The 24,293-nt window shown below is 34.8% G+C and overlaps 2 long non-coding RNA genes across 2 annotated transcripts in view; both read right to left on the reverse strand.

The window, feature by feature from the left end:
• Positions 1 to 9,388, reverse strand: part of LOC118611990 — a 109,447-nt gene extending 100,059 nt beyond the window's left edge. The window contains exon 1 of the long non-coding RNA XR_004954613.1: positions 9,345 to 9,388. This is a non-coding gene — a long non-coding RNA (uncharacterized LOC118611990). The remainder of the gene's footprint in view (positions 1 to 9,344) is intronic.
• Positions 9,389 to 10,548: 1,160 nt separating this feature from the next.
• Positions 10,549 to 20,277, reverse strand: LOC118611989. The gene is made up of 3 exons (XR_004954612.1): positions 20,063 to 20,277; positions 12,001 to 12,209; positions 10,549 to 10,938 (listed from the first exon to the last, which is right to left on the reverse strand). It is a non-coding gene; the product is annotated as an uncharacterized LOC118611989 (long non-coding RNA).
• Between the last annotated feature and the right edge of the window lie 4,016 nt (positions 20,278 to 24,293).

Consider the following 24,293-nt stretch of genomic DNA (forward strand, 5'->3'; position numbering starts at 1 on the left):
AAAGATCCTTTGCCTCTTATTCTCATCCTGGTATAACACTCAGTCATGGCCTATAGTTCTAAATCTATACCTCCATTTGCCTACATCAGCACTTGAATGTATGAAATCAATTTCCTCAAAAACATAGTCTTCTTTCAAAATTCTTATTTTTGCTAGTGCTATAACCAGGCATAAAACTTTTGACTCTCCTCTTTACCTCCAAGTCAATCACCAAATACACTGAGATCCCACGTACAAAATACATCCCTGTCTTTTCTTCCCTCTGACATTACTTCTATCCAGTCTTTATTACTTTATTTCTATACTCCTGTAAGAGCATGTTAACAGTTTTCGTAACTTCCTATATGTCTTCCCTCTAACTACCTAACCCCCTACTACAAGTCAATTTTCCTAAAGGCAAGTTTTATTTCCATTATTTATTATGTTGCTTCCCTATTTAAGAACTGTAATAGTTTATTTTTGTTCTTTTTGTTTTTGAAAAATTTTCTCTAATTACTTATTCTTTTCCAGTTTCTTTGAGAAATAATTGGCATGCATTGCTGTATAAATTCAAGGTCACAATATGATGATTTGATTTACATATATTGTAAAATGGTTTCCACAATAGGTTTAGTTAACATCTATCATCTCATATAGATATAATAAAAAGTAAAAAAAAAATTATTTTCTCCTTTTCTATTCTCAACAATTTTTCTATATAGCATTTAGCAGCATTAACTATAGTCCTTATGTTGTACATTACATCCCTAACTCTTCCATATTTTATATGGAAATATGGCTTTTGACCATCTTTCACCAATTTTCCCTCCCTTAACCCCGGTAGCCACAAATCTGAACTCTTTTTCTATGAGTTCGATGTTCTTTATTTTTTTTTTAGACTCCACAAAAAAGTAAGAACATACTATACTATTTGTATTTCACTGACTTATTTTACTTAGCATAATGCCTTTCAAGGTTCATCCGTGTTGTCTCAAATGGTAGCATTCCCTAATTTTTATGATTGAACAATATTTTATCATGTGTATTACACACACTACACACACACACACACACACACACACACACACACACCCCTCACAACTTCTTTATCTGTTCATCCATCAAAGGACTCTTAGATTGTTTCCATGTCTTGGCTATCATAAATAACGCTACTATGGACATTAAGATAGAAGATACCTTTTTGAATTAATGTTTTTGTTTCCTTTGGTATATTTCCAGAAGCAGAATTTCTGGGCCATATGGCAATTCTATTCTTAGTTGTTTTAGAAAGCTCCATAATGTTTTCCATAGTGGATGTATCAACTTATTATTCCATGAACAGTGCACAAGATTTTCCTTTTCTCCACATCCATACCATCATTTTTATATGATGCTTAGTTTTATGTGACGACTTGACTAGATAGTGAGTTGCCCTGTGTGTTCTAAGCGTGTCTATGAGAATGTTTATGGAAGAGACTGGCATTTGAATAAGTAGGGTGAGTAAAGTAGATTGTCATTTGCAACATGTGTGAACATCATCCAATCTGCTGAGAACCTGAAGAGAACAAAAAGGCAAAGCAGTGTTGAATGAGCTCTCTCTGCCTTTAAACTGAGATAACAGTCTCCTGCCTTTGAATTGATAGTTACGCCATCAGTACTTCTTGTTCTTAGGCCTTCAAACTTAGACTGGAATTTACATCACTGACTTTCCTGGATTACCAGCTTTTAAAAAGGAGATCATAGGACTACTTAGTTTTTATAATCACATAAGCCAATTCCTTATAATAAATATCATTTATATTTTATAACTTAAATATATCATATTAGTTCTGTTTTACTGGAGAATCCTAATACAACTGACAAAAATTTCTCATTGTCTACAGAGTAAAGATCAATGTGTATGTTCAGTCTTTAAGGAATTTCCTAATATGTTATTACCTCCAATGTTCCCTCCATCACCTCTCCCCCAGATATCCAAACTTTGCAATGACACACAAATCCTCTACCTTATTTGAGTTAGTTGTTATAGAAATGAAGTTTAACCTGATTTTAGTCTATAAGTCACTACTCAAGCTGCTTTAATTCTAGTTCTACATAGTCTAAAAGATAGCTCAAATTTCACTTCTTCCAAGAAATTTTCTCTGCACTTCAATTCATATTTGTTTCTTCTATAACACTGTTAGACTATATTATTCACTGTGGCCCAGACAATATGTTGGTTCTTTGTTATTTACATTATCACTCTCGGTATTTCCTTGGAATCATGCCTTATCTTTTCCATTGCTTCAAGTCAACTTTGGGTCATACCTCCTATTTATTTTCTATTTTTTATAATAGCTCACAAAATGTTTCACATATGAGGTACTGAATAAATCTAGTCTAATGGATGAGTAAAAAGATCTAAGATCTTTTTCAGCACTTGACCAATATTCTCTTGAGTCATCATAACTTCTGTTATGTTTAGTTTTAGTTCCAGATTATGCCTTTAAATCAATTTACAATTCTCTCAAATATTTTTCTACATATCACTTAACAATACAATTATGATTTATAATGCTAGATGAGAGCATCAAATGAGAATAACAAATAAAGGATACAATTACAGTGTAGTTGTAAAAGTTCTTATAAGCAATGTTAGTATTGTTTATAACATTTTTAGGCAGAGAAATGCATTCCAAAGCACACTAATAAAGGAATTGGTCTGCTCTGTAGACAAAAAAGTTGAGAAAGTATTTTCCTATGGGACTAACTCCAAGTATTAGGAGGTTCAGAGCTCCAGAAACACTTCTCCTTTCCTATGATATAGTGCCACCCTGGTATAGTGTCAATCAAGCATTTATTTGTACAGAAAGTTGACAGGCCACAGGACTTGTGGATGTGGACAATAAGCCCATTTTGACATAAAAAGAAAAGGGCGGGGGCGGGGGGCGGATTCGTGTGCTCCAGTAATTATGTTCTTTATTTCAATCTAACTCAATTTTGATTCTTTTATTCTGGTCATCAAATATGGTGTTGTTCCTCTTATTTCTAAGCAAAGTCTTCCTTTTCTTTTGAAGAATCTGACTTTTGTTCGAGAGAATTCTGTACCTTAAGTGCATTTCCACATACTTACCTAAAGTCACATGTATATACAAATACCAGACATTTACACTTGCTTGTATTTATTAAACAACATGTGCCATTCATATACACATGTATGTCCCTCCTATCTCACTTGATAACACGTGCCAGCAGGTTTCCTTCCCACACTACCATCTTGCTGATGTCAAGGATCCCACCCTCTATTTAAAGAGGCTTTTGTATGAACCCGAGAGGTAAAGAGTTAGTTAGATTTCAACGAATCTCAGAGCCTGAGCAGACCTCACTTCTGCCAAATGATCTAGTCAATTGGTAAGCAGCTGTCAATGAATGATCCTCACCAAACTTCAGCGAGAAGACTGATATCATAGCTCATCAGCCCAGATCATATACAGAACTCACTCTAATGGCAATAGATGTTCTGTTGCTGGCTTGGCTCTAGTCAGTTACTGACATAGTGAACAGCCAAGCTGATCTATCTATTGATGCTGTCTTTCGGAGCTACCGCTAGGCGATTTTGTACCTTGCATTCTTATTTAAGACAATTTCTTGAGATCTCCAGAACATAGTAATATCAAATACACACATCTGTGTTGTCTATAATGTGAATGGCACTCTCTTAGATGTGTCCCCTTATGCAGTACACACCTTCACATGAAGAATGCCTTGCTGCTCCTAGTCATGCAACTCATCATTTCATGTTTCATTAACCTTTTCAAGTCTTGCTCCATCCAACTCTTTTGTCTTTGGCGAGCATCTTTATTTTGTTCTTAATATTGATGAAAATTCTTCTAGTGTTTCTTCACTAGAACTATCTATATTTTTTTCATCATAAATTTAAAATATCCAACTAGGCCTATTTGCTAACATGTCTCTTATAAAAAACAAAATCAGAAATACACTTTTTGATTAAATTATTAGGGTGATATTAGTTAATAGAATCTGATAGATTTCGAGCATACAATTTAATATATCATATGTATATTGCATTGTGTGTTCACCACCCAAAGTTAAATTTTCTTCCATAACAGTGGCCAAGACATGGAAACAATCAAAGTGTTCTTCTACAGATGATTGGATAAAGAAAATGTGGTACGTATATAAATTGGAATATTACTTGGCCATAAGAAAAGATGAAATACTTCCATTTGTGACAACATGGATGGATCTTGAGATTATCATGTTAAGGGAAATAAGACAGGCAAAAAACATTGAGAACCACATAATTTCACTTATATGTGGGATATAAAACAGAAATACAATTTTTAAAGGTGTTTTGGACCAAAAGAATATAAATCTGTATAACTCCTTTTGGGGATAATTTGGCAATGTCTATCAAAATTTTAAGCGTGCATCTTTAACTCAGCAATTCTGGTTCTATCTATTTAACCCACAAATATTCAGGTTTACAAAGATACACACACACACACACACACACACACACATACACACACACACACACACATATATATGTGTGTGTGTATATATATATATATGGATATATATGAAGATATTCAATAGAAAAGAAAACACTCAAAATGACCTAAATATCCTTCAGTAGGGGACTGAATACATAAATTATGATATATAACTATGAAAGAATATTAAGTAGGCCTTAAGAAGAATATGTTATGGCAATATGTGTGAACTAGAAAATATTTTGAAATTCATTCACACATTCATTTATTTACTTATTATTTCAATAAATATTTCTTGAGTGCCTACTGCATGATAGGCACTGTTCTAGGTACAGTAATTCCACAGTAAATGAGATAAACATGGCCTCTGCCTAAAGGAGCTTATATATTATAAAGAAACAGAAAATTAATAAATTAATAAATAATACAATATTATATAGTAATAAGTACTGGAGGGAAAAATAATGCACTATGAGGGAATAGAGAGTGATGGAGGCTGTACTGTTTTGGATAGGCTCGTTTTGGAAATTTCTCTTTAAAAAGATAATATTGCAAAAAGTAACTGAATTAAATGAAGACATGACCATGCAAATGTCGGCAGGAAGAAAATGCAGAAGAAACAACAGTCAGTAAGTACAAAGTCCCTTACTAAGTAGAGTGGGTACTTGTCCATGTTTGAGAGCTATCAGAAAGGACAGTGTGATTGGAACTTATAAGAGAGGAGAGAAATAGAGGATGAAGTTGAAGACTTAAATTTAATTTATTTTACAGGATTTGATATCTTCTTAATGAAAATAATTAATTTTGAATAAGCATAACAAAAAATTATAATATAACTACATGAATTTCATTAAAGTTCTTGGTAAAAGCTGTCAAATTATTTTCTATAAAATTTATACCAATTTCAATATCCACCTACAGTGTGTAGGTATTCCCATGACAATGCAGTTTCATCAACATGAAGAAATATAATTTTTGTAAAAGATGTAATTTTATATATGCTGCCTTTTGCGGATTTAATTTGCATTTTTAAATTAAAACCAGTTAAATTCTTGTGATATTGAATGCTCTCATTTCCATATTTTCCAGATTTCAAACCATAATGTGACCATATTCGTGTTAATTCTTTCTATGGTACCACGAGCTCTTTGGCACTGTCATGTAGTAAATTGATTAACTGACTCAGTAATCTGTTGAAGCCAACTCATACTGACTCACAAGATCCAATTGTGAAATGTTCAGGAGTTTTGCAAGCCATTATTAAACCATTATTATTATGAATTTGACCAAGGTGAAAGTATTCACATCATGTAAACTGACAAATACTGCAAATTAGGACTTTTTTTTTTAATAGTACCAGCTTACCAGCACACCACTGATTTAAGGAATCTCTTAAGTTATGAAAAAAATTAAGACAAAATTATCATCTCTGAGAATTATTTAAAACATTCAAACCTCTAGCAAGAGCTAAGTTCTTCTCTATAATTCGTCTAAAAGACATCCTGCTCATAATTAACTATGGTAAAGTGCAACTTTCCATGGGAGAATGAAACCACCAAAGAGGTTAGAAGATTTTGGTTTAGTATGTAGTTTTTTTTTTTTTGACAAATAATCTCTCTCTTTCTCTTTCTCTCTCTCTCTCTCTCTCTCTCTCTCTCTCTCTCTCTCTCTGCCTCTCTTTCTCTCTCTCTCTTTCTCTGCCATTGCCATTTGGAGGCTATATTACCTCTTTGTATTTTGTTTCTCAATCTTTTAAAATTAGAATAGGATTTGATAGGAAATAAAAGTAAAAATGGACAAGATACTGAGCAAGCCTCTAGTCTAAGCCGAAGGATCACTCAAGTGCCCCTCTGAGTCACCAGAATAGGAAACAAACAGAGATTGAGAACCACTGCCCAGATTATTATTCTTATGGACTGAATGACTGTGTCCCTCAAATTTTATATGTTGAAATCCTAAACCCCAATGTGATGGTATTAGGAGGAGGCTTTGGAAGGCAATTAGGTCATGATGATGGAGCATTTGTGAATAGGATCAGTGCCCTTATAAAAGAGACCCTAGAGAATTCTCTAGGTCTCTTCTGCCATGTGAGAACACAGAAAGGAAATGGTCATCTATGAACCAGGAAACAGTCCCTATCACACACTGAATCTTTCAACACCTTGATGTCAGATGTCCTCAGCTCAAGAACTGTGAGAAATGTTTGTTATTTAAGCCTCCTAGTCTATGGTTTTTTTATAGCATCCAAAATGGACCGGGGTATTCTTCCTGGCATATTTTCAGTGCAGTGACTGGCCAAATATTCAGAGGTTTGGAAACTTGGCTGTAATAAATGAAATTATAGCCTCTGAAAAAGATAAATGTTTAAGTCCTAACCCCTGATACCTGTGAATGTGATTTTATTTGGAAATAAGGCCTTTGAAGATGTAATCAACTTTAGATTAGGTCATATCGAATTAAAGTGGGTCCTAAATCCAATAACTAGCTTTTTTATAAGAGAAGAAAGGTTATTTGAATGTAAAGATACAGAGGAAACACTTAGAAGAAGATTATGTTACAATAGAGGCAGAGAGTAGAGTGAGGCAGCTACAATCCAAGGATTTCCTACAAACACCAGAAATTAGAAAGGCAAGAAAGGATTCTTTTCTGGAGACATCAGAGGGAACCTTGCCCTGCAAACACCTTGATTTGGACTTTGGGCCTTTAGAAACTATGAGAGAATAAATTTCTATTGTTTTAAGCTACTAAACATGTGGTACTTTGGTACCACAGTTTAGGAAACTAATACATTGACCACCTTTAAGTCTTTTATTCATGATGAAATTAATAAATTTCCACAATCTAAAACATGGTTTATAACCATCTTCTTGCCTGTACTTTATAACGGAGTTATCTTCTAAGGGCGTATTCATGTGATATTGTATTTTTATGAATTAAATTATTTGGAAAACTTCATATAAGTAACTAAGTGTGTATACACATATCTTTGTCAGAAAAACTGCTTAAACATTTCATCTTAAATGTCATTTTAAAATCCGGAAGAGCTGAGATAGAATAAATAAAAATGAAAACATAAACCTAGTATTGATTTCCTGGCGGGGGGGGGGGGGAACATATGTGTAAACAAGTTTTAGTAATAATCTACCTAAGTAGTGAAAACATACTAAAATATATTTTTGTAAAATCCAGAGGAACACAGAATAAGCAATAAACAGCATGGGTATATAAAAACCAACCCATGCCAGGAAAACTTGGTTGATTTTCTCATTACAAAATTAGAGCACAAAGGGAATCTTGTAGAAGACACTGTATATTTGAAGATTAGAAAAATGCTTTATTGGATCTCATGAAATCCTGCTTTAAAATTGAAGTAAAATTGACCTTCACATAGACATGTTCTCACAAATAAAAAATGGGTGAGAGAAATATAAACAAAAAACAGCAATAGATTGAGTGTACGAAAGAGGTGCCTGTGGTGAGTCAAAGGAATCAGACTTAGACTGAATCCCATTTAACATTGACTGTAATAATCAATGATCACATTTCATGTGGTCATTAAAATAGTACAGGATATTGATTAGTGGAGTCCTTGAACCCTATGCAGAAGTAGTAAGCCAATGGGGACCACAGCACAAAAATGCAGACAGGATGTAAAATGAATTTTTCCATGAAAAGAATAATAGATGGAGTTCTGGGAAAGTAGGAATAATGTTAGGAGGAGTTAGAGCATCCAGGGAATAATAACACAATGGTGAGTAAAATATAAAACAATGATGCTACAGCCTAAACAAAAGACTTCATATTGATTTAGAGGCTGGAGTATGCTCTATTGTTAGAAAAGCTTACTTGGGTCTAAAACTATAAACAAATTAAGTTAATTAAAAATTAAATTTTTCTCCACTGATTTATGTTATAAAATTAAAAGTCACTGAGAACTTTATTATTTTTCTGGTAAAGATTCTTCAGTGTATTTCAGAAATAATTCTTACTGGCATATATCTTAAAGTGCTAAATCGCCATTATGGTATATCAGGGTACTGTTTACAATAAAAAGATTGTGTAGATTGATTGAAATGCAGATAAATGTTAAATCAGCAAATATTTACTGAGCACTTAATATATGACAGACACCTGCCTAAGAGAATGTCATTTATTAGTAAACAAAACTAAGATCTGCTCTCATAAATGTTATATTGTAATGAAAGTAACAGAAAAAAAAAACAGAAAATACAGAAAAATAAAGAAGAGTAAGATGGATTGTGATGGAGCAGGGAAGATATGCTATTTTGGATATAGTCAGAGATAGCAACTCTGATGAGGGAACCTGTGAGTGGTAAAGCAAACTGAAGGAAAAAAACATACAGTATGTATGGCAAGAATTTTCCAGGTAGATGAATTAATCAGTGCAAAGGTTGTGAGGCAGAAGAATATTCACTGTGTTTAGGAAGCAGCAAGGGGGCCAGCATGACAGAAACAGATAAGCCAGAAAGACAGTGGTTGGTGATACAGCACAGAAGTAGCTCAGAGAGTAGACCCTAAGAGACTTGTAGCTGCACCTGTCATGGAAAGACACTACTCAGATCTCCTGCTGCATAAAGGATAGTGACATGACAGATTCATGCTGCCCCACAGGATTCGCACTCACATTTGTGCCAAGGCCACACTTCCCCTAGGCTTCCCTTAGTCAATGCCTGAGCACATCAGGTGTACCACTACAGGCCCGTTCTTACCCAACGCAGGTCTCTCTGAAAAGAGTCTTTAGCTTGGAGACCTGTTAACCTGCCACTACACTGTCCACAGCTGTCTTCCATAAATTATCACCACCACCACTGCCATCACCCCAGCTGCCAGAAAGAAGACATTACTCACCTCTTATCTATTTCTTCCTATGTGTGGGATGAGTCCTTCACCTGAAATCATCAAAGTTCCTTGTAAAATAAATTGTACAGTAGAATCACATGTGCATTTAACTTACGTGAATCAAGAATCAGATGCTGTTACTCAGCAATGAGAAATGAGGGAGACAAAGTGTGGAGGGAGAGAGAGAGATAATGGAAATAATGAAGTGTTATGCATTCTGCCCACGATTTTTTTCAGTGTGACTGTTCACCAGAGGTTAGTCTCAGACCCTCAGGCCACTTATTGTGAGAACATTTTGCACCTCTGAGTATGATTTAAAGACATGTACTTTTGGAACATGTGCAATAGGATAATGGACATACAGCAATATTACTACCTAGTGCAAATATAATATAAGATTATTGGAGAAAAAACTTAGGAGAGAAGCAAAAGAACACATGCATTGAACTGTCATTATTCTACAACATAGGTTGGGCATGAATGGTCATCACATATCATAGCCACGATTCCAGGAGAGAAGTTCCAGCCCAGGACAACGAGGTGGGCATGTGACAGAGAGCACACTAAGAGAAAATGTGCCTTGCCCCCATACCAAGGTATAAAGTTATAGGTTAGCCTAAGTGGGGATAGGTAACAGGTAATTTCTCTGAGTATCAAAAATATTTCAAGGAATTTCCAGGCCCAGAAACAATGCTAGAAGTTACACCCACCTAAGATCAAAGTCTACATATAAGGATTCTAGGAAGATGCTTGCTTGCCTGTATGCTGACACACTGGCTAAAGGCCTTTTTTATGTCTTTGCAAACTGGTTCAGTCTAGCTGAACTAGCTCTCTGCTAAGCTACCATGAGAAAGAAAATTAACCTCCACAGTCATTCAAATACATCTCTCATCAGTACACATAACCCCAAATACATCAACTATTACATCTAATCCCACTAATTTCTCTGTCATTCTTTGAATCAAAATCACTTTCTTAGCTACTTTAATATTATATAAAAATGCTATAACTTCCATAAGTTTATATATATAAACAATATATATATAGTTTATATATATTGTTTATATATATAAATTTATATATATAAATATATATAAGTTTATATATATATAAATTTATACACACACACACACACACACACACACACACACACACACATACATATAACCCAAGACAAGCCTTCAGCTCACCTCATCCTGAAGAATTCCTCCCTAGTAGCCACCAAGAACCTCGAAAGTCCCCTCGAGATAAGATAAGTTTTGGAATGAGGAGTCATTCTTAAGCAAAGCCGTTTATGATCAATTCTCCCAAAGAAGAATATCTGCAGATATATTTGGTAATGTAGCCTTTGCAAATTCTTTTAATACTTGTATAATGTGTGCTCTATGTAAATGTTTAATAGAGATAAGTTCATTTAATTTCATTCCCATAATAAACCTGTGAGGTAGAAATCTTTATCTCCATTTCACAGAACCTTGTTTAAGGTGACTTAGCTCCTAAGGGTGAATGAAGGTCTTCTTTCCCAGCCTGTGCAGCCTCTCATGGTATGCCCAGCAGCAATTTTCTTCTAGACTTCTCTTGATAGGAAAATGACAAATAAATCCTCATGGGAAAGATAAGAATATGGAGTCAATAGTAAGTTATTTTCTCAAAGAAGCATTCTTCAACTCCTTTCCTCCAGAAGGCCAGATCAGGACCTCATCTCTATGCTCCTTACCTACCCTCCTCTCCTGCAGGCAGTGTACTGGAGAGCTTAAATTATGGCCATTGGAGTCACACAAAGTTGCTTAGGAACATACTTACACTGGGGCTCAGTTTCTTCATTTGTAAAATTGTAATTGTAATAAATATAATAGAAATAGGAAATTTTACAAAATGTGTTAGGTTTTTGTGAAGTTTAAATTAAGTACACTAGAAAAGCTTTTAATATGGCATTAAGTGTTCAATAACTATTAGCAATTTTTATTGCTACCACACTACTTTGTAATTATCTCTTAACTGTCTGTATTTCCCAGTATACATTAAGCTTCTCATAACCCCATAGAGAAAACATTCAAAAAAATATTCATTAAATAAATGATGTCTTCATTTGTCTTTCATCTCACCATCTGAGCTCACAATGAAACTCTTAATTATCCCAATGGAAACATCCACACAAAGATGTCTTCAGTATGCATTGTGCCATTAGTAATCATATAGCCTGCTCTGTGTCTGAATGTATATGAACTCAAGGCTTTCTTTTTTCACAATTTATAACTGCTGATATTTCCTATACAATGTGTCTGTTGAGTATAGACTGAAAATGAAAACTGAATGGAGATAATTAGGTATATTACTTTGTGGAGTATAAAAGATAATTCCTGCATTCCATTCCAGATGTTTACACAAAGTGTAATTTTTGTTTCGTTTTATTTTGTTTTTACAATCTGCTTGTCAATAAATGTAATTTTAGAGAGAAAATGCTATTTTTCTCTGCATGTATATTTAAATGTTTTCAAAGAGAAGTGATATTGTCCCAGGGAAAATTATGTGAGATACAAAGTCTAAAACTTTTTTATAACAAGCTGAGAATAGTTAAAGTCACCATTTAAAAATTACTTTTAAACCAAGTCTCTAAAGTGGGACACAAAGATCTAAAAGAGAATCCTTTCTTCCAGTCACTCACCATTTCGCGTTTCTTTCAGTTGACTCAATGTCCTTTACCATAGTTCAGTTACTTGCCTGTCCTTGCCCTCTGATGACCTCTAAAGAGTGTAATAAAAAATCCTCCTGAATTGCACTAGTATGCCAATTGACTTGTTCCCATTCTGGATCTCAAGCACGGAAGAACGAGATGTTTGATAGAGCACAGATCATTAACTCCATTGACTTCACCTGTAAAAACCAATTAAGTTTTAGTCTTCATTTCAATTTGATCACTATCCTTACTGGTTCTATCTGTATGTATCTTTAACTTTATGGTGAATTTTTTTTTTAAGAAACCTTGTTCTTACTAATCATGAGAGCATTCCTTTTTAATAATTTTAATAGGTAATATCTGCAAGAATTACTTTAAAATTGTATTGTTAATGTAATTTTTTTTTTTTACAAAATTCATATAAATCTTAGGTTTAATATGATCTAACTTATTGCTTCAAACATTTTGACCTTTCATACGGTAAATGAACGTGTAATTACTAGGTTGTTTGATGTACCTTTTGATGGGTAACTTGGCTAGGATACACTCATCTCTACTGGGACGCGTTCCAAAGAAAGTTTTGAGTATTTATAAGACACTAAAATTCAAAGACAGAAATCACTTGTGGCAATAATTAACCATGATATATATACTTTGGAAAATTAGTTTGCAGAAAGACTTTGTAAAAGATTTTAAACATTTAGCTCATGAATTTAGCGAACACAGAGGCACAAAGAAATCTGGCAAAAAAAAACATACATGTTCTTAAGGAGAAATCTCTAAATGTCTTCCTTACATAAATAGTTCTTTTCACTGCATGGACAGTAAAAGTTCTTTTCTACTACTGCTAATAACTGAAGATGAAGATAAAGTCCCAGGCCACTCCAGCAAAATCTACCTTATCTTAAGATTTTCATTATCACTCTATAACTAGAAGTCAATGCTAAATTCTGTCACCTTAGATAGCTCTAGAAGGCCAACAATTCCTGAAAGAGTAAAAGTCAAAATAGTAAGCTGAAGTAGTAGCAATGTGTTTAAGTAACTAGAAATCTAGTTATTTAAAGAGATTCCTCGGTACAACTGACTTGAAATTACCTGAAAACATTTATTCATTTTTTTTCTTCAGACCACAGAATGGCTCCTACATGATTCCTTATTATATCTCAAATCAAATCTTGCCTTTTTCTCCAGCTTCAGCTGGGTTTTTCTCTCTGAGTTCTTCAATATCAGCCATAATGGCTTTCTTTCAATTCCTTAAATCGATCAAGTTTTCCTTCAGCACAGCTTGTATACATACTCTTTCCTGCTTAGAACATTCTCCTACCCATTTCCAAACACACACCTGCACCCCACAATCGGGATCTCCTCATTGTTTTTATAATCATTTTTTAGTTTTCAGCTTAAATATTACCCCCTTTAGACCAATGGTTCCCAACCTTTTTGAAACCAGGGGCTGGCCCTTCTATGACAATCCAATGCCTAATGATCTGAGGTGGAACTAAGACAGTCATGCTAGCACTGGGGAATAGCTGCAAATATAGATGAAGCTTCACTTACTTGCCTACCACTCACCGCATTCTGAGTGACCCAGTTCCTAACAGGCCATGGACCAGTACCAGTCCATGGCCTGGGGTTCGGGGACCTCTGCTTTAGACATTCCCTAGCCACCAAGTATATTCAATGAATTATTTATCACAGAATTCAACTTGTTTCCATCAGAGCATTTATCATGATTCATAATTATATATGTATTTGCTTTCTTTTGATTACTTAGTTATTGTCTGTCACTGCCCCCAACTTAAAGATTGCATCTGTGTTTCAATGTCTCCAAAGCCTATCACAGAACATAGCATATAATACTTTTGGTAAAAGCATAGTGAAAGTACAACTAATGAGTTAATGTAAAATAGGAATTTTTTAAAAATGGCATAGCAATATGTCTGGTAGTAACCACTTCCTAAGCATTTAAAGGTCTTATATTCAATGGCATTGTCCCATACCAGTTACTCAATATTCTCAGCTTATCAAAATCCAATGAGAAATTTGTTTTCAAGTTCAAGGTGCACAGACTTTATCTCAAAGCAGTTAAATATGAAACTGTGACAAGGGTATTCTATGTTTTGGTAGTTTTAAAAGTTCTCTAGGTAATTCTAAGGTGCAAATAACACTAGCATATTCCAGTGGTTCTCAAATGTGATCTGCATTGGAATCCTGGCAAACTTGTTAAAACATAGATTTCTGTGTTCCATTCCTAGAGTTTATAATGGGTCTGCATTTCTAATGATTTTCAAGTGATGCTGAGGCCAGTGTACTGGGAATCGCACTTTGAGAATTGCCAGCTTAGACTTTCATATATACTGCATTGGACTTAATTTTGGTAGGAGAGAGAATGCTAGAATGGCTACTTTATGGAGGAAACAAAAAGACTTCAAATAAAAATAACAGGATGCTTTAGTCATAGAATCCTAGTTAATCACTTCCATACTGCTTACAATTGAATAAAGATGCCAGAAATTACAAAATGCCATTCAGCTGAGAGACAGAGACACTACGCATAAAGAATCATGAGAGGAAAAAGCCCAAGGCATACATGCTAACAAAAAAAGACGATACCATGTGTCTCCAAACAGACTATTACTTCTTCACCAAAATAATCATAAATTCAATTCTGGTAATAATTCTATCTTTGAATAGACTGATTTCTATTTGTGATTTTTAAAAATACCTTTACATCTGCAAGCAGTATGCAGCCTGTTAGTTTTTAGTAAGTTAACATGCACTAGGAGTAGAAATTAACTGTGTCATTGCTTTAAACTTTTTGTTAATGTTTAATATTTATGCTTCATTCTGAGTGTTCCAGCAGTCTAAGAGGGTCAGTTTCCAGGGTAAAGGCAGGTGATGTAATGCATCTTTAAAGGCAGCTAGGCTAATTTGAGCACTGAAGATTACATAATTTTATAATCACATATCTCAAAATAATTTATACAATCAATTAAAAAACATTATCAAGGGATGATTTGACCATTGTTGTCATGCCAACCAGTGAAGTAGACAGCACCCCTGTGTTTAAAAGCAGCACCTGGTGATGGCTGTAGCAGGTTTTGAGAACTCAGACAGAATCACAGATGTCCAAAGGTATGGAGGGAGCGGGATTTAAAGCTTTGATGTTGTGCCATTTTTATTGGCAAAAGGGTGTTGATGGCATGTTGTTCATTTTCTCATTAAGATTCTGTCATTTTTCACAGTGTTCTGCATTCAGAGCTTAAACTAAAGTGAGAATGCACTTTAAAAACTGATAAAATATGATAGCAAAGTGAATGATGTTCATTTGCAGGCTGAATTAATTTTTTTTAAGTTTGTGTCAGCACATTTATGAAAAGACCATTAATCAGATGCAACTTTATCAGCCTTAATAGACATATCTTAAACACTTTTGCATTAATAATTAAAATTTTAGATAGCAAATGGCTTCCAGTGCATTGAGCTAAAAAGTGTTTGAAATAGATCTCTACAGAACACAACAGAAACAGAAAGTACACTTTACAATGCCCATATGTTGTTTGATTTCTTGATACTAATGGCCATGATGAAATCGATAAATCTTAAAGACTTTGCAAGACAGACTGGTCTTTTCACTCACAGAATGCCAGAAACCAAGGGAGGTCTAAGGGCATTTTTAAGTATATTGGTAAGTAACACAGGTGAAATCATAATTTATATACATGGGATCAGCAAGCCAGTTTTCTTTCCAGCATGTAATTCTATGTGTTATTAAATAAGGCATTTTATAAACCAATGAATTGTATTTTAATATGTGTAATAGATGAATTGCCCACAATATTTTTTTGATAGCGTGATAGTTATAAACTTAGACTATAGCGCCAGACAGTTCAAATTTCAAGTCTCCCTCTAGCTAGCTATGTGATTTATTTGATCTCTTTCCATTTTGATTTTCTCATCTGTAAAATGATAATAGCATCCACATCTTAATATTGCTGTGAAGATTAGAATTATAATGTGTAAAGCACTTAGAATAGCATCTGAAGTGTTTATCTTCATGCTGGTCATTATTATGAATACCCTAACTATTACTATTTTATCTTTTAAGGCTCTTAACCTATAAACAGTTGCCGAGATGATTACTAATATTTGCTTTCTATTCATGAGTTGATGTAACCTGGGAAGTAAATTGCAAGGTTCAGCCAATGATTTACCATATTGAATGATCAGAGGAAAAGTTACAGTGAGATAAAACAACTTAATAGAATTAAAATAAAATAAAAGGTAGTAGATGTAGGCACAGGAGACAAAAAATGTGATAGTATTATCTAATGTTCTATAGAAAAATTTAGTTTCCTTCCACCACCAGCTCTTTGCTGGGGTCTAACAAATACTAAACTAGGGTAATAGAAAGGGGTCTTTTCTAGGACATAAAAAGAAGCAGGGACATTTTAAAGAAAAATAACCCTCAAAGTTTGTGCTCAGAGAACATGTTAACAATAAAAAGACAATAATTTAGAGGTTTCCATTTAAGACTGGCTATCCTGAATGTCTACTGTTTTTTATCCTGACACATTCTATGCTTGAGGGAAAGCAGATGCAACTAAAAGGTTGATGCTATGGCTCGAGGTTGAGAGGGAAAAGAAATGTAACCGTACAATTCTGGGGAAAAGAAAATGGAAAATTGTGAGAGTCACCTCAAGAGAAGATACTCCCTTCTGTCAATCCAAGTAGTACTTATGTGAACTCACAAGTGACTCAAGGGAAAAGTAAAATGTCTTTAACTCATTCTTGGTATGTGCTCGATCTTCTATTAATAAGATAATTTTTCTATGTTGGACTGTGCCTTCCCCTTCTTTCAATATTAAGTGCATAAAAAAGGGGATAATTTACATACCTAAGAAGCATCAGAAGCTAAATGATTATCTTGAGCATTGTGAGACAAATTATGATGAATTTAAGAGTAAACTCAATTTCTGGGTGCTCAGCAAGCTTTGATTTCAGTAGGCTTAGCACTTAGAGTGAAGCTTGTATCCAAATCCAAAATAATAATAATGATGATGATGATAATAATAATAATAATAATAAAATAATAATAATGATCATAATCTATGTTCTGTGGTCAATAGGAAAGACCCAGTTCTTAGGTGCCTTAGAAATATACTGGAACTGTCTTGGAACTGTCTTTCAAAGTATAATAATACTATGGTCGATTTTGAATATCATTAAATAACTCTCTAAAGTTAAGCATAACCTATTACTTGCACGTAGATAGATATGCCCATCTGCAAGTGTACAGGTTTACATATAAGGCCAATTATATATAACTAACTAAGACATAAAGCACTATAAATATGTATAAATATGCAAGTAAATACCATTGATTTGTATATGTGATTATGCCACCTGAAGATTTTACCTGCAGCATTAATGCTTGGCTCTCCTTATTAGTGCCGGCCTTTAGTAAAAGTGATTAGAAAAATGTCAGAATCTCATATATACAAAACATACACAGACATGATATGAATAAATGTTATGTATATGGTAAAACATACAGTAATCTCTGCTTTAAGGAGCTTGTAGGTTAACATAGCCTCTTCACATACTCAGAAAACTAATAGCTGCCTGGCCAGCAGCCAAAGAAGCCAGTACATGAAGAGCTTTCAGCACTGTCTACTCCCAAGCACATTTTCTGCTGCTCCCATGGACATTATCTGCTCCTGTAACCATGTAGCACATCTTGCTCCCATCCATCTGAGAAGGCAGCTGCTTCCCCAATAAACTAACCCCTCCCTCTGCCTGTGCACATAAAAGAAATCTGCTTGCTCTTGGTCACCAGCAGCCTTTTCCTGCAGCTGTGACTAGCCACTGCTAAATCTTCCCTGTTTTAAATGGCACTTCTCACTCCTCTGGTTCTGTTGGTGGTTCTTCTGGAATATCCAAACCCAGGTGCAAGTTCCAGGCTTGAGGCTCCTGCATTACAGAGCTTATAATAGAGTTGTAAGGAGAATAATAAATATATGAAAAGTTCGATAAGAAGACATTGAAATGAAAAGTATAACAAGGCAGTTTACATCTATTTGCCAAAAAATTGGTATGAAAGATGTATAGAGTAAGGTTATTATTTTGATAGAAAGAAAAGCTTTTTATCTTGGGCTTTCCACTTATTTTATTTCCTTTTTCTCTTCACCTTGTTTTTGATTCCAATTTTATTTAAAGAATCAAAATTAATTTTTACCCTTTGATATAAATAAAAGAAATATCAATATCTGATTATTTATACATGTCCAGTATCTTAGAAATAGTATAAGATCTATATTTACAGGCTTTGGAAAGAGACTTTGTTTTCTATATATTTGTTTCACTTCTTTCTATGATAATTATCAATCATTTTCATGTGGAAAAAAAAAAGTCGACTCAATTCATTTAGCAAGCAAGCATTTATAGAAAGCCTACTATGTGCCAGATACCAACATTGCAAAGAAAGCAATATAAGATATGATTTCTGCCTTTGAAGAAAGATTGTTTTTAAATGAAAATAAATGATGAGAGCTAACCTATTAACTATCCCCAGAGGTCATTGAACAATACAAAAATTTTAAAGCTTTAAAAGTTTCCAAAAATCTCCCAACTTGTTTGATTTCTATGTTGGTCAAACTTTGTATCTGAAGGGCAGGGGGAAATTTTTCTCACTAGCATTGTTTGTTTATTGATGACTCCCCAGATATCTTAGAAACAGATCAAAGGTTCGTAGCATCCTAGAAATTGGAGGCAAGACCCTCTCTGCATATTTTTGCACTCCCTTTGTTTTTGCCTCCCTTCTGCCCTCTTACTGACTTTCATTCTGTCCTCTCCTAGAGCCATTAAACTCACCTCTCATCTTCTGGAAAAAAAGGGGAAGGAAAAGGAATGGTAAAGACACATTGAGAAAGATGCACAGGCTTATAAAGACTATACCATGAGAAGGATGATGGATGAATTGTTGCAAAATAAACTGAATATTTCTGAGATAGATCTTTAATTTGTATTAATCACTGGTCACACTGTTCAAGACACTAGGGACATATCCCTGCCTAAAAGACAAGTTAGGAGGTATGTGTGTAAAGCTCTCCCCAAACAAACCTGAAATCTTTAGGCAAAGGAATTTCAAAATCAGTATTTAAAGGAAATGAAATACACATAGAAAGCCAGAGAGAGAGAGAGAGAGAGAGAGAGAGAGAGATGATAAGAATTTAGTTCAAAGTTACTTTACAAGGTACAGATGACTTGATTTAAAAAGATCTGAAACACAAAGTAATTATGAATTTGCTCATAAGACAAAACTATGCTGAAATACGATAAAGTTTAGTCTTAAGTAAAGACCTTTATCTCTCCATCTTTTGGATCTGTCTCCTTCAAACTTTAAGTATAAACACGTTGAAAAGAAATATTGTATATGTATAATCAAACAATAAAACTTTTATTTGTTTTTTTCCTTCAGAATTTCAATGCCACCAAGGTAAGAAAGATTAATTCATTTTAAATTCCACAATACCAAGTACATTCAGAGGGCACTAAATAAATGATTTTATTACACACAAAAAAAATGACTCAAGTATTTTATGTAGAATCATGACTTCTTAATTTTTAAAATGCATCTCAGTTTTAGACAAAATGACAGAGTAGGTAAATCCTGTGCTTGCCCCCTCCCATGACCATATTAAAATTACAACTAAATAATAAAAGTCAACCTAGAGAACCATCCAAAGAATAACTAAATAGAATCCTAGTCCCTTCAGACTAGTAAAAGGGACAGAGATGCAAAATAGGCTGGTACCACACCCATATAGGGCAGTCAAGACTCGGGAGAGCTATCTTAGCTGCAGAGGTCCCTGCTGAAGAGTGGGCTTCCTAGCCCAGATCAGCAGTGCTAGGAAGAGGAGTCCCCACAACATCTTGCTTTAAAAATCAGTGGGGATTCCATCCATCCGGGTGAAATGGAAGGTTGCTGGAAATCTAAAGTTCCTCTTAAAGGGCCTATGCATAGATTCTCTCGTGCCCAGGCACTCACCTGAAGCTTCAGCAAAGCAACAGCAGTTGGGGAGGTGCCAGAGACATACAGGGAGAGACTGAGTTTTGTGGCTTCAGGACGAAGGCTTGAACAAAAGTCTCCATTGTCTCCGTGTTTAGTCCTACTCCTGTGCAGCCAGAGGGTAGGCACTATTTTCCCTGTGGTGAGCCCTTCCCCAATACAGCCAAGTCAGAATTTTCATTGTTATAGGAAACTTCAATCCCTCCACCTTGGTGACTCCCTGGGACTCTGCCCTACCCAACTCTCACACCACCAGATGCCTTTTTGTGGTCTGTAGGCAGCAATTGTTGGTCGGTGATGTAATCATTCTTGGACAACTCTTAGGGATCTGTGGAATCCAGGCAGGCAGCAGCTGGACTCAGTGTGTTTGAGCATTTTGCAGAGTGACACCAGGCTCACGCAGCACTGGCACCTAATCTGAATTGCACTAACCTGATGGACATTACTCCCCACACCATGATGACTCTCTGAAACCCTGCCCCATCTAGTCTTGCACTGCCGGAGGCTGTTTTAGTGACCCTATGTGTGGCCAGTGCGGGCCCTCACTGCAGTCTTTCTTAAATAACTTTCTGGGATCCACAGGCCCCAGGCAGGAAGCAATTGGCCTCAGTATACTCAGCACTGGCACCAAATATGAATCTGCATTATCACAGTGAACACCACTCACCCTACGCTGGTGACTCCATGAGACTGCCTCACCCAACTCCCATACTACTCAAGGCTCCTTCAGTGGCTGAGGCTTATAGACAGCTGGCAGGTAGTGGCAAGGTTCAGGATTCCCTGGAATTTTGCTGGGTTGTCCAAGGCCTGGTACTGGTGACATCTGGCTTCAATTCACAGAGTGACTGCTAACACCCACCTCCAGGTCCAGCAGAGGCAGTAACCAATTTCATATCACTTTGTAGTTCATACCAAGTAGCCACAGTTCAGTCACATTCAGTGGCTGATCTTGGACTGCATAGGAGTTCCTCCTGAGAGGAACCCAAAACAGCACTTCTGGTGGTCAACTTCGAACCACAACAGAACACCACTCAATTAACCTCACAAGCTACACACACAAAGAGTGGTCTCAGAAGACACCAGAGCCAACTGGGTTTAATCTCACTCTGTGGGATCAGCCCTTGCACACCAGCTCATAAACTGTAGTCATGGTCAGTCCTCACAGGCAGTAAACCTGAAGGTCAATCCCACTGACTTATGTACCAACAGCCATAAAGGCTAGTCTACCATAGGGGGACACACACAAGGACACTCCCAGAGCATCTGACACAGGTGACCAGAGAAACTGCACCACTGGGTCCCACAAGACATCTACTACATAAGGCTACACTGTCAAGACTGGGAGATGTAGCAGATCTACCTAATATACAGAAACAAGCACAGAGAGGCAGCCCAAAGGAAAAAGCAAACAAACAAATGTCCTAAATGAAAGAATAGGAGAAAACTCCAGGAAAATAACTACACAAAAGCAGGCAATGTACAAATACAAATGTCAAACCACTGGTTATAAAACTGTTTAAGGAACTTCTTAAGAACTTCTGTAAAGGGATAATAAGCATAAAACAGGACATAGAAACCCCTTAAAAAGGACCAGTCAGAAATAAAGAATACGATAACTGAAATAAATAATACACTAGAAAAAAATCAAAAACAGATTAGATGAAATAAATGCACATCAGTGATTCAGGGACAAGGTAGCAGAAAGCATTCAATAAAAATATCAAAAGGAAAAAAGAATCCACAAAAATAAGAATAGTTTAAGGAACCTCTTGGACGACACCAAGTATAACAACATTCATATCATAGGGATACCAGAAGGAGAAGAGAACGAACAAGGGATTGAGACTATATTTGAAGAAATAATAATTAAAAACTTTCCTAATTTGGTGAAGAAAGTAGACATACAAGTCCAAGAAGCACAGAGAGTCCAAAACAAGATAAGCCTAAAGAAACCCACATCAAGACACATCATAATTAAAATGCCAAAAATTAAAAACAAAAGAGAATCTTAAAAACAGCAAGAGAACAGCAATTAGTTACATACAAGGGAGGTTCTATAAGACCGTCAGCTGATTTCTCAATGGAAACTTTGCAGGTAAGATGCAATTGGCAAGAAATATTCTACGTGATAAAAAGGAAGGACTACAACAAAGACTACACTACCCAGAAGGTTTAATAATTAAAATTGGAAAAAAGATAGAGCTCCCCAGCCAAGAAAAAGCTAAAGAAATTCATCACCACCAAACTAGTATAACAAAAATGTTCAAAGGGACTTTTTAAGAAGAAGAAGAAGGAAGGGGAGAACATAAATATGAATAATAAAATGGCAATAACTATGTACATATTAATAATCAATTCCAATGTAAATGAATTAAATGCTCTAATCAGAAGATGTAGGGTAGCTGAATGGTTAAGAAAACAAGACCCATATATATTCTGTCTATAAGAGACCCACTTTAGATTGAAAAACTCACAAAGACTGAAAGTAAACCAATATATATATATATATACACATATAATACATATGCATATTTTTTATGCAAATGAAAACCAAAAAGCTAGAGCAACAATGTTTTATCAGAAAAAAAAAAGACTTTAAAACAAAGGCTATAACAAGAAACAAAGAAGGACATTTCATAATGATAAAGAGATTACTCCAAAAAGATAATATAACCCTCGTAAACATTTATTCAACCAACATAGGAGCACTTAAATACATTAAGCAAATATTAACCAACATAAAGGAAGAGATAGACAGCAATACAGTCACAGTATACAAATTAACACCTTATTGACACCAATGAACAGATCTTCCATACAGAAAGTCAACAAGGAAGTAGCTGTCCAAAATGACACATTATATAATATAGATTTAATAGATAATTTTAGAGCATTTCACCCCAAAGCCACAGAATACACATTCTCCTCAAGTGAGCATAGAACATTTTCCAAATAGACCACATGTTAGACCACGAAACAAGTTTCAATAGATTTAAGATGATTGAAGTTATACTAGGCATTTGCTCTAACCACAGTGGTATAAAACTAGAAATCAATTGCAAGAAAAAAATTGAAAAACACACAAATATGTATAGAGGCTAAATAACATGCTATTAAACAATGAAAGCATTAACAATGAGAACAAAGAAATTAAAAGATACCTAGAAACAAGTGAGAACAAAATGACAAAGACCTCAAATCTATGGGACACAGTGAAAGAAGCTCTCAGAGGGAAATTTATAGCAATACAAACATCCTTCAAGACACAAGAAAGATCTCAAATAAGCTATCTAACCCTATACCTAAAGGAAGAGAAAGAGAACAGCAAACAAAGCCCAAAGTGAGTAGAAGGAAGAAAACAAAAATCATTATGAAAATAAGCAAACTGGTGTCTAAAAAAAATACAAAATATAAACAAAATTAAGAACTTGTTCTTTCAAAGATAAACAAAATAGAAAAACCTTTAACCAGGCTCATCAAGAAAAAAAAGAGAGAGAAGACACAAATAAATAAAATCATAAATAAAAGAAGTTAAAATTGATTCCACGGAAATATAAATAATTCTAAGAAAACACTACATACAATTATACGTCAGTAAATTGGACAATCTGGAAGAAATGGATACATTCCTAAGAATATACAATTTTCCAAGACTGAGTAAAGAACAAACAGAAAATCTGAACAGACTGATCACTACTAACAAAATCAAATCAGTAATTAAAAAACTCCCAACAAACAGAAGCCTTGGACCTGATGGCTTCACAGGTAAATTTTACGAAACATTAAAATAATTTAACACTTATTCTGTTTAAACTATGCCAACAAATCCAAGAAAAGGAAAGACTTCCTAACTCTTTTTATGAGGCCATTATTACTCTAAATTTAAAACCAGACAAAGACATTATCAAAAAAATTATAGTCTAATATCCTTGATGAAAAAATCCTCAACCAAACATTAGCAAACTGAATTCCTCAAGACATTCAAAAGATCATACAGCATGATGAAGTGAAATTTATTCCTGGGATGCAAGGTTGGTTCAATATCTGCAAATCAATTAACATGATACACTACATAAATAAAATGAATGGTAAAAATCATAAGACCATATCAATAGATTCAGAAAAAGCATGTGATAAAATCCAGCATCTATTTATGATAAAAATTCTCAGCAAAGTAGAAATAGAGGGACCATACCTCAATATAAAAAAG

This window comes from Rousettus aegyptiacus, unplaced genomic scaffold, assembly GCF_014176215.1.
Source record: "Rousettus aegyptiacus isolate mRouAeg1 unplaced genomic scaffold, mRouAeg1.p scaffold_m13_p_15, whole genome shotgun sequence".
Lineage (NCBI taxonomy): Eukaryota > Metazoa > Chordata > Mammalia > Chiroptera > Pteropodidae > Rousettus > Rousettus aegyptiacus.